This window comes from Meles meles, chromosome 15 (assembly GCF_922984935.1).
Source record: "Meles meles chromosome 15, mMelMel3.1 paternal haplotype, whole genome shotgun sequence".
NCBI lineage: Eukaryota > Metazoa > Chordata > Mammalia > Carnivora > Mustelidae > Meles > Meles meles.
In genome coordinates this window covers 41,561,639-41,573,277 of record NC_060080.1, presented here as the reverse complement: position 1 = coordinate 41,573,277, position 11,639 = coordinate 41,561,639, and the positions used below count along the sequence as shown (strand labels likewise).

Sequence of the window (11,639 nt, the reverse complement as noted above, 5' to 3'; positions counted from 1 at the left end):
ATTCTCTCTCTCTCTAAAATTAATTAATTCATTAATTAATTAACAAACAAACAAATCTTTTTTAAAAAGAAAAATGCAGGGGAAGGAATAACCAAGTGTCTGCATAAATCAGGAAAAACTTCAGAGGCAGTTCTATTTGCTAAGCCTTGCAGAAGAGTGAGGAGAACACAGAAAGTTGAGAGGAAGAGGAACATTCTTACAGAAAGAAAACCCATGAAAAAGAAAGGCCACAAAATTATAAATGGCACCATGTATTGAGATATCGTCAAGAAGTAGTGAGTGGCAGGAATTGAAGCTGGAAAGTGAAATGCTGCCATAAAATAAGGAACCTAGTGTGCCAAGTTAAGGCGTCTGGACTTTCTTCAGAAGGCAGTATTTTTCTGAAGAAAGTTCTAAAGAAAGAAAGTGGTAGGAAATGCAATTTTGAGGAAGGCAAGTCTGTGGTAATATGGAGACTTATTTAGAAGGAACATAAATGAAGCCAAGGAGATGAAGGTTAAAACAAATGCAATGGCTTGAGCAAGACATATGAGGCTGAATCTGTTCAAGGACAATGGACACAGATTCTAGATTCCGGAGGATTGGCTTGAAAGATGTCTTGACAGGTGAGCACCTGGATATGGGGTTGAGGAACAGCCACCCTTGAATCTGTGTCATGTGAGATAGAGTTCTGATTGTTTGACTTAAAGCCTAATGCTTTCAACCTCCTCTTTTCTTGAATTCTCCTTCCTGAACAAGTTGGTTTCCTAAAAGTTGTTGGGTGGGCATGAAAATGAACTTGCCATATGAATTATCCTGACAGAGTGACCTGTTGCAGCCCACTCTGCATAGCTGCCGTGTAAGATACTTGAATTGTCCTAGGACTTACTTGAGCATGTGCCTGGGTGTTTCCTGAGAGAAAAGGTTAGAAGAGGAAATGCAGCTACTCTTAATCCTCTAGTAAATCAGGGTGTAAGGTTGTGTTTGGCTGCATGTAATACTACAATGAATAAACTACAGGATTATCACACACACACACACACACACACACACACACACACACACACAGTGCTGCGGTATTACACAATTCCTGAGAATCTCTTACCTATTGCAGACTTTAGAATTGGGGCTTAATGTGCCCCACTTGCAGAGGCTGCAATGTGGATGGAGCCCCCCAGAGGTCATACAGTGGTTGGTGCTGAGTGAAGCAGGTAGTCCAGGCTGATACAGCTGCTTTAAGTTCCATTTTCCCACTATGTGATCTCTGGTATGACCTTGCCTCCTGATTGCAAGGTGGCTGCTACAACTCCAGAAATCATGTCCATATCCTTGTCAGGAATAAAGCTGAAGGAAAATATAGTCTTCTCTAAAGACTCTGAGACAACAAGCTCAGGAACATTTATTTGTTTGATCTCATGGCTAGAACTGAGTTGCATTGCCTTCTACAGCTGCAAATGAGTCTGGGAAAATTAGTACGACATTGCCCAGAGAAAATCAGAATTCTGTTAGTAAAGAACAAGGGAGTAAGTATATTATATAGGCAGCAAAGTCAAGTCCATTATACCCAGTAATGTGAGTTCAGAGATGGTCTGAAGAGAATGAGGATGAGGAGGTGCTGAAGAACATGGCACCCTACACACAATTCAGAATGTTCTCCCTGATTTATCATATATTATCTTACATATTTTATATATGTGTTTTATTATCTCTCTTTCCTACTTGAAAATAAGTTTGATGTAGGGAGGAATTTTTCTCTTTGGTTATATCCTGTATTCCCCAGTGCTTGCAACTGTGACTGGTAAAAAGTAAATACCTAGTGTTTGTTACATTAGTGTATGAATATTCAACCCAGCCAGGGAATCAGTGGATCTCAGCTCTCCCTTGCAACATGGTGGAAAGGGCATAAGGGAGGAACTACCTATGTGCCACTGAGATGTCTTTGTTTACTTTCTGGTGGAATGCTTTAGAACTTTAAAAAGCAACTTTCAAAGAACTGATCCACAGATTAGTTCCATGGTCTCACAGCTACCACTAACGGGCTCTGTAGCAAGAAAAAAAATCAGACGGTAGATTTAAAAATAATGTAACTTTTCTCAAAACCCATGTTTTGAGCTTGGAACAATTCCTAAAAGCAGAAGGGCTCCAGTAGAAAATACAGGGCTAGAAATTGCCATGAGGAGGGGCAGCTGAGAGATCCTTCTTTTCCAAAGATGCCATTATGAAGAGCAGATGTCCTCCAGCCAGGAAGTCATCTTAATTGGGAGATTTCTGGGGTTTCCTGCTATCCCAAGTGATTACTTTCACAGGAAGAGAATATTGTTACTGATTTTCTACTTTGCGTGAGTGAGGAGACTCTAGGAATTGACATCCATTAGGTACTTGACTGAAAAGGGATAATGTCACTGTTTTACCTCTGACAAAAGGGTCAGTGAGACCAGGGAAGGAAGCCCTCAGAGGGGAAACAGTTAGAAATACAGGATAAGAGTTCCTTGACTAGAAGGATGCAAAATAGAAACTTGACAGTTCCATAGCACAGAATGTCCAGACTAGGAATTATAGGAAAAGTGAACAATCAGTGTGTTAAGCAACTTCCCTACAGAGTATGAGGTCTGGCATTCTAAAGATCTACCAGGTGAAAATACTGGAAATCAAAATCTTCAGTAATTTGAATGAACGATATATTAATTACCTCTCATGATGGGATAATAATTGCCTCAATTTTGGTCTGAGACTTGCCTTGAATTAAACTAACCATCTGCAGAGACACGGGTTAAACAATAAAAATTAAAATACCTACCTTCTTCTTTATAGATGAGGCAACTGAAAGTGTTATACAGTTACTCTGGGATTTCACCTGTGTTGATATTTTAGGGATTAAAAAGAATGTATTAGAATAAACTCTGTGCTTGTTAAATTCCATTTAAAATGGCTTTACTGTGCAATTTTATTGATCTAATAAGAGATTATCAGATAATATTTTATAAAATCAAGATCTATACTTTAAATGCACTTAACATTATTTCAATAAACAAGAAGCATATTTTCTACTTCTACGTTCTCAAAAATTGAAAATAAAAAGTGCAGTTTTATACATAAAAAGATCAACACATCAACACTATAGATATAAAAATGTGTTCATAATGCAGATGTAATATTAAAGAGATGGCATTTTGCCATCTGAAGAATCCAAGGCTTGGAGAAAACCTTGTTCAAATCCCTGAGATGCCATTTCCTCGCTGTGTGACCTTGGGTGATGTACCACGTATTTCCGAAATCCAGTCTCGTAATCTTTGAAATGAAGATCTGAATATCTTTTTCTTAGTGTTAAGTGATTTAGTGTGAAAACTGGGCAAATATGCTTACCACTCTGCCAGGCAAACAGCCGTGTCATGATCATTGTTTGTCAAATATGAAACCAAATAGGTATTAAAAAGGTTGAGGCAAGAGAGTAAAACAAAATCATCCTGACCAGCTTTTTCTATTTTAAAATAAGAAACCTATGTATGAGACTTGATGGACCATGAAAAAACCTCCCACCTGGAGTTATTTCCCCTCCTGTCGCTGCTTTTCAAATAGAGGCTAAGATATCTCTCCTGGGTACAATTACTAGTGAATTTGCTTGAATCCCAACATAGCAAAAGTAACAGTGTGACCTCTTTCTAGGGATTCATTTTTTTAAAAAAAGATTTGGTGGTAGATAAGGGGTTTGCTTTTGGATATTTGACCTCTCCTGTTATACTCAGCTCGATTTATTATGCAACCATCATAGGCCCCAGGATGCTTATCTTTGGGACCTGTGACAGCTTTGGATAAATTCTAGTATAAATCATGCAAAATGGCTTCTCTGAGTTGCTGTGGATTTAAACCCTCTAAAGAGTTATGTTTCCATCTTATTGATCTATGTGAAAATATTTCAAACAATCACACATGAAAATGTTTCTTCCAAATTCCTTATTGGCTGAGTTGAATATTCACATAGTGCAAAGAGCAAAAGGTAAAACTCATACATACAGGGAACAAGGTGTTTTCTACTAATCAGTCAAGGAGGAAGGATTTCTGAGTTCACTGAGGAGTGTCCCACTTCTAACCAGGTCTAGCTCTCTAGATACAGCAACATTGCTTCATTGGCCTCTACCGCCATCTCTTACCAATGCCACCTCCTAATGAATTCATAGCTCAGAGAATCTTGATTCCAACCTTTGAGTGAAAGATTCTTCCAAGTCACTGCCAAGCTTTTTTTATGCCCCTGCCTCTCAAATGACTGACATCTGCTCATAAGATCAGGCATCAGTTCAAATTAGGATAAATACAATGCTGGCCATTACCTGACTCATACTAGATAAATTTAGAGATAACAGCTTAATACAACCACATGCCAACAGCCCCTAAGAAGAAAAAGGAGATCTCTTAGGATTGGTGAAATTAACACTTTGGGGTTTAGGCAGTCACATTAGCCTCTTTTGTGAAGTGTCATTGGTAGGAACCAATGGAGAATATACGTTGTATATTATGTAACACTTTGGCTTTCATCTGAATAAGAGAAGTGATAGTTGGGCAAGCAGCAGACTCTGAGCAAATTGATTGACAGGTGACAAAGTCACATGAAGAAAGCAACATTTGGTATTCCAGTTTGCAGTCATGGAAAGGGCAGTGGATTGGATGTCTAGGTCATTCAACCTCAGACAGAGTCCAGGCATGGTTTGGGACCAACCCTGTGACTTTGGAATTGCCCTTCATTATCACATGGCTGTACCAAAAGGGCACATGTTCTGAAATTATTGTCAAGGAAGGAGAGACAGGTCTAAGCCATCCAGCTCTGTCTCACTATCTCACTCTTTTGGGTCCAAGGGATGGGAACCACTAGAAGAAGAATTTCAAGGGCAGTTGGCCCCTTCAGACCAGTACTAATAAAAAAATATAAATCTCAGTCAGTGAAGCTACCCATGTATCCATCACACTAGGCCTTATTCTTCCTTTTGGAAGGAGGAAGTGAAATCATTTGCCAAAACTAGGTCCAACATGTCTGCTAGTCTCCTAAGGCTACTAGTGAAGCAAAGTAATCTCCATTTTTTTTTAAGGCTATTGATATTTCCATTAAAAGGTTCTCACAGAAAAAAGCCATACTCCCAAAGTCCCCTAGAAATATTCAAGGGATCTTGTCCCTACAGATGGTCCTCCATTTCAACTCCAGGGTCCCACAAAAACTGGGCCTGAGTTGGGATAGCTTGTATGCGGTCCATTTCCATTATTCCCCCTCCTTTATCCACAACCAACATCGCTGCTCAGTAGATCACAGCTGTTCTCAAAGCCCTTCTCAAAATAGTACTTCATCTTTTTCCCTCCCTTAGATCCCAGAATAAAACAAAGGTATAAGTAAACAATTAACTCAACCTGTCATTGTTTGAGCTGTGGCTCTCTGGGCTACTTTGGGAGTTCCCCTGACTCTTTGTAAGAACTGTGGCTCTAAGAATTAATGCAATTTCTAAATGGAGCCTCACAAATTTTCAGTAAGTGCTCTATGCACTTGTCAGTATGTTTCTTACGTACCAAGAGGAGTTTGATCTCAGCCAAGACCCACTTTATTCTGCCCCTTCTGAGGGTCACAGAAGGCAGAGTAGTGGAGGTGGAGGCCTTTCACTTGATGTTTGTTGGGCGAGATGCGCTAAGAAATCAGGTGTAGGGAAAAGATACTCAGCCATGGGCAAGGGCCTGGGCCCTCTGACTCCCACCAGCTCCAACAGTTCACTCTTCCTCACTTCTCAGATTCAACTCAGTAAGACTTCTGTCCCAACTTTTCAGATGGCTCTCAAGTTCATTCCTCCCCCCACCCCGACGTGCGCACTACTTAGTGACCCTTCTAAGAAACTGCCTTACCTCCTATCTTGTTGCTCCTGGTTCCAATTGATGTCCTACTCTACTGCCCAGTCATTTCTCCTGAAGCATGCTCAAGACCTCTGACGTATGTCGCCTTTCAGTTTTTATACAAATTCCTTAACTTGGCATATGAGGTTTTCTAAATTCTAGCCTTGCCCTCTCAGCTCTATGTTCTGTTCCTATTCTAGTTCTTATCCAGAATTATATACTGACCGTGTGCACAGTGTGCCCTTGAGACTCTCTTGGTCCCTTTCCTGGAATTGCTGCCTTCTTTCCTCCATTCTAAAGCCCAAATACAATACTTGGATCCAGATCAAACTCTGGCTTAACCATGAAGCATTCCCTGATCCTCTGTCCAGGGACTGCTCACTCTCTCTTCTGTGCTCTCTTAGTAAATGAGACTGCATTTTCTTCTAGTCCTGATCACAGTGTCCTTTATTTTATTGTTTACTAGATTGGGAACTCAGAGAATGTAAAATTGTTATCTAGTATGACTTAGGATCTGTCTTTGCAGGCGTAAGAGCCTGGTACAGAACACAAATACAATAAATATTGAATGATTCCACATGCTGGTCTGGCTTTCCCATTTTACCACCTGGGTGTTTAATTACAGAGGCCTTACGGTGTGATGGTTAAGAGTTCAGCCTTTGGGAACCAAACTATCTGGATTTGAATCTTGGCTCTGTCCCCTAATACCTGTGTTAACTTGGGAAAATGATTGCATGAGGATAATAATATGGACCTCACCTAGTCAACAAGAGAATTAGATGAGTTGATATGAGTAAAGCATTTAGAACAGTGCCTGGTGCACAATAAACATTCAATAAAGGTTAACAAGTTCATTTAGCTAAACTCTCCCTCATACATGTGATCCTGGAAGAGAAAGAACAGAGTGGTGAGTAGTACTGGAGTTTTGTTCAAAATGAGCTAGGGAGAGAACGGGCCTGGAGAAAATAAAGCCGGGCAGACTCCACAGTCCAGGAAGACAGTGGGCAGGATGAAGGGGTTCACTGAGACAGAAAGGGGCGGGTGGGTCCCAGATGGGCAGAAAGGTCAGAGTCTGTGACAGCAGCACCAAATGCCTAGTTCGAAGGCATATGGGGCTTCCTGTCCATTCCACGTTTGCTTGAAACTTCCAACAGGCAGTCCTGGAAACTCAAGCAATAACAGAGTCAGAGGAAAACAAAGGTCCACCTGGTCCCAGGCCCATGGAGGAAAAAACATGGATCCAAATCATCTCATGCTGACGTAATGGGAGCATATGCAGCCCATACATTCCCTGGGCTAATACCCTCTACATCTCCATCCTCTACATCATGCCATGCTTTATTCTTGTAACCTTCAGTTAGAGGTCACCACTCTAGGGAATGTATGAGCTGAGAGGCATGCAATGCCAAATGACAGCTCTTGGACTCTTCCTCAGTACCTAACTCATTTTCTTCTCATAAAACATTCAAAGCACTTAAAATTATTACTTTATTCCTGAGTCATAATGTTGTTGAAGCTTATAAATATCATTTCAGTGTTAATTCCCCTGGCTCAACTCTCTTAAATTCTTCCTTAGAAGTTGCATATAATTTAACCAGAAAAAGTTTTTCTTTCTCAAAACCAACTGAAATAATTAGAAAATAGATGAAGAGATTTTTTTCCTCTTCATCTGAAATAACTGCTAGGTGAAGACAGGGAGTTAGAAGTTAGGGCAATCAACTAGTCAGCCTGGTTCCCTGACGTCTTTGTTATAAAATGACCATTTGAGCTAGGCTTTTGCCCCTCGTCCCCTCAGGCATTCACACCATCAACCACAGGCTGAGAGGTACCATATGCAGCCAGATAGGACTATTGGTCTGTCTTACTCTTTCTCGTTGCCAACACTGGCAACCATCTGAAAAGAGCAAAGTCATGCCGAACACACCTCAAGCATAACGTATCAAAGCAAGAATTTTGGTTTTCTTTCAGAGTCTGTTTCTCCCTCCAAAGAGCTACTTCAGGTGATGGATGGGAAGTGAGGAAGCAGCAAGCACAGCTCACAGCCATACATCTGGGTAAAGGGGACCGGGGAGCCGCACCTGAGCTGCTGTTTCGGGAGGTACAGAGACAGGATAGGGATTATCACTTTTCTCGGAAGAGAGTCTATAAATCGGGTCTATAGAGTCTATAAAGCGCCTGGGTGGCTCGGTCATTAGGCGTCTGCCTTTGACTCAGGTCATGATCCCAAGGTCCTGGGATCAAGCCACGAATCAGGTGCCCTGCTCAGCCGGAAGCCTGCTTCTCTCTCTCCCTCTCCCCCTGCTTGTGTTCCCTCACTAGCTCTCTCTCTGCAAATGAATAAATAAAATCTTTTTTAAAAAAAGAGAGAGAGAGTCTATAAATCTCTCAAGACATTCTCAGAAAAGGACTGTGACTTAGAAAGGATTAACTCAGTGTCCCGGAGATCCAAGAGAGAGCATCACAAAGGAGGTCCTGATATGCATTTCAGTGATTTAAAGGGAAGCTCCAGGATAAATGACTGGTGTCTCTTTTATAAGAGGTGAACACCACTGAACAGGAGACTCCTAAGCCAATAGATGACTTGCAGAAGTCAGACAGCCTGGAACTAACATTGCAGAGGATTTAGTCCAAGAAGGAGAAAAGCCGAGTGTTGGTGGTGTGTGAAAACAGAATGAGGATGCTGGGATGGGATAAAACTGGGATGCTTTACCAAAAAAGCCTCACACATTCAGTTGGACAGGTTACCGGAAATGACCATACTGTTTGATGTGCCTTGTTTATCTACTCAGTCAGAAAACTCAGTTCTTGACATAGTGAAAGACTACATTTTTAACCATGGTACAGTGTCATCTCAAACACCAGAATCCATACAAGAACTAGTAAAGAACCCCGGAGGCATCACAGTACAGTAGTGTAAGGTAGATGGTGACTTTGGCGCCCAAGATTACAGGCACCAATTCCATAAATGTACTTCCAGTCATTTTGAGGATGTAACCCTGACATGGACCTCACAGCATTGCACATAGACTCCGGTGTTGATGGTCAGTTCTGGTGGGGGAGATGGCTGATAGGAGTGGAGTTCTTGGAGCATCCTCCAAATATGTCATTCCACATTGGTGCCTAATGAGTGGAAAGCTGACCTTGAGAGGTACTGTCTGAGCAACTGAAGACATAGAACACACCAGAATGATTCTGAATCCAGCTCCAGCGCTCTAATTTATTTCTGTGGGCAGACATTAGCATTCATAATTGAAATGCTTTTAGAAGGATCAAGCATTGTGCATTAGTACAAATGTTGCCATATTTTTAACAGAAAAATATAATCAGCTGCGCAAAGTTACCTCTGGACAAAGGGGTCAATGGAACACTGCCATCTGACATGGAAATCGTGACTCTAGGAGCCACCAATAAATAACAAAGGCAGAAACTTCAAACTTCAAAGAACTATTAGCTTGAATAACAGAGAAATGAATGTTGATTGGTTATTTGATTAATCGTGGGGTTTTCTTTACTTTGCATGCTTGTTTTTCTATCTTGGATGGAAAATGTTAGTATTTTCGGTCTTTTGGATGACTGGCTTTGGTTTGTGGCATTTCAACACAGCTGTTCTCATCCTAGTTTAGTTGTAATTGGTTAAAAAAAAAAAGGTTGGATCCATCTCTCAGGCTATTGGAAATAGCAAACATTTACTGGATTCATTTTGGAATATTTTAGCAATAATATACTTGAATGTTGTAGACAAAAACATAATACAGTCGATTTTATTTTTAGCATGATATTAATTACAATATCACATCACAATAAAAATCAAATTGGCCATAGAAGTATGAGTACAGAAAGATCTAACCCTCGCACTGTACTTCTTCTTAAAGCTGGTTATTAGAAGTTAAAAAAAACCAAACACAGTATTTGATAGACTTTCCATCCAAGTTTAGGTAAAACTTAGAATAAAACAATAGATACAGAACTAATGAAGCCAGAGTTCTGTAATACACCTTCCTCTTACACTCTTTGACGTGAGTGTGTTGCATATACTCTCCATATCCAGGTATTTTGTAAGGAATACTGACTTTTTTCTAATGTTCAATCATCTTAAATCCCAAAACCATTACAAATTTTTGCATTTTCAAATTCTTTGGCCAAATGTCAAAGCACTTGCCTTCACTGATTCTTTGCCATTTGATTCAAGATAGTTCAAAGGACTTTCAGAGAGTTAAACTACTTATGGAAATAGTATGCCCAGCAGTGTCAGACATTTCACACGTATGTAATGCACACGTGTGCATATCAGCCTCAGTGACACACCTGTACTGTTTGTAGGATTGGAAGTGCAGTCCAGTTTAATGTCAGTTTGATAAATGATATTTCAGTTGACAAAACAAACATACGGTAAACATTTGACCTGTTTTTTGAAAAATTTGAATTTGTGTAAAATATTTGAAGCATTTATCTATTTTATGAATATAGTGATCTTAACTTGCTATATAAGCCTACAGATTTTTCTTTGCAATGTGATTTTTTTTTCTCTTTAACCAGTTCAAAAATGTTTGAAAAAGCAAGTTTGATTTTTTTGTAAGATAATGTATTTGGAATTCAAATTCTCTGTTAAACAATCATGACCTTTTTCTCCTTGCCTTTTTGTATAGTAAGTAAGTCAGTAGCTACGTTAAGATGCGCTAGATAAGGGCACCTGGGTGGCTCAGTGGGTTAAGCCTCTGCCTTCAGCTTGGGTCATGATCTCAGGGTCCTGGGATCGAGTCCCACATTGGGCTCTTTGCTCGGTGGGGAGCCTGCTTCCTCCTCTCTCTCTCTCTCTGCTTGCCTCTCTGCCTACTTGTGATCTCTGTCTGTCAAATAAATAAATAAAATCTTTAGAAATTTGAAAAAAAAAAGTTGTGTTAGATCTCCCTCTGCTTACTCGCTTTCTCTACCCCCTTCTACCTTCTACTAGACATGGACTGCTTTCAAGTTAGAACGCCCTCACCCATCTTCTCTAAAGGTGTTACCAGCTGCATTTGTAGTGGAGTATTAGAGTTATTGCTCTATGCACTAGCAGTCTGAGTGACACATGAAAATTTGTCACATAATGCTGAAGAGTAGCACTGAACACTTTGAGAAATATAAAAATGGCATGGTTCGAGAACTGTTCTTGCTTTCATTCTGGTTTAAGAGAGAGTGCTAATGTACTTGGAATAGTACTGCTAATATATGATAATGCATTTAAAGGCAACTTAATGTGCTCTCAGCTATGAATGCATCAAGGATTCAAAATAAAGTAGCCCAGTGATGATCTACTGATCAAGGAAGGTTGCTTTGAATGAGTTGGTGACCCTTAAGGATTGATATGATTTGGCTAAGCAGCAGGGGTATAGATGATCATATGGTGGCCAGCACAGTAGAAAAGATATACAAACACAAATAAATGAACATGGCACATTTTTGTGAAGATGAGTTTGCTGAGAGTGGGTAGTATGAGGTTTAAAGGCCAGGCAGCTCTAGGATTTTTGTTTATCTGTTTTAATTTTTGTTTTTAAAGCAGGGTTATGATACAATGAAATAGATACTTTCATAATATTACTATGGACCAATGTGTGAACATCTGCCTAATGGACGTGGTGTTGTTTGCTGACAAAGACTTAGAGATCATGCAGTTCCAGATTGCAAACAAACGTCCCATCAGCAGAATATAGCCCACAGACGTTTTTTGGTGGCCCAAATAGTGATGAATAAATTCGAACCAATGTTTGAAAATTGAAAAATTTCACATGAAAATCGGGATTTCTAGATTCACCTAAAAA

The 11,639-nt window shown here is 40.1% G+C and overlaps 1 pseudogene; it reads left to right on the top strand.

The window, feature by feature from the left end:
* Positions 1 to 553: 553 nt before the first annotated feature.
* LOC123925664 lies at positions 554 to 9,464 on the top strand (annotated as a pseudogene).
* The last annotated feature ends 2,175 nt before the right edge of the window (positions 9,465 to 11,639 follow it).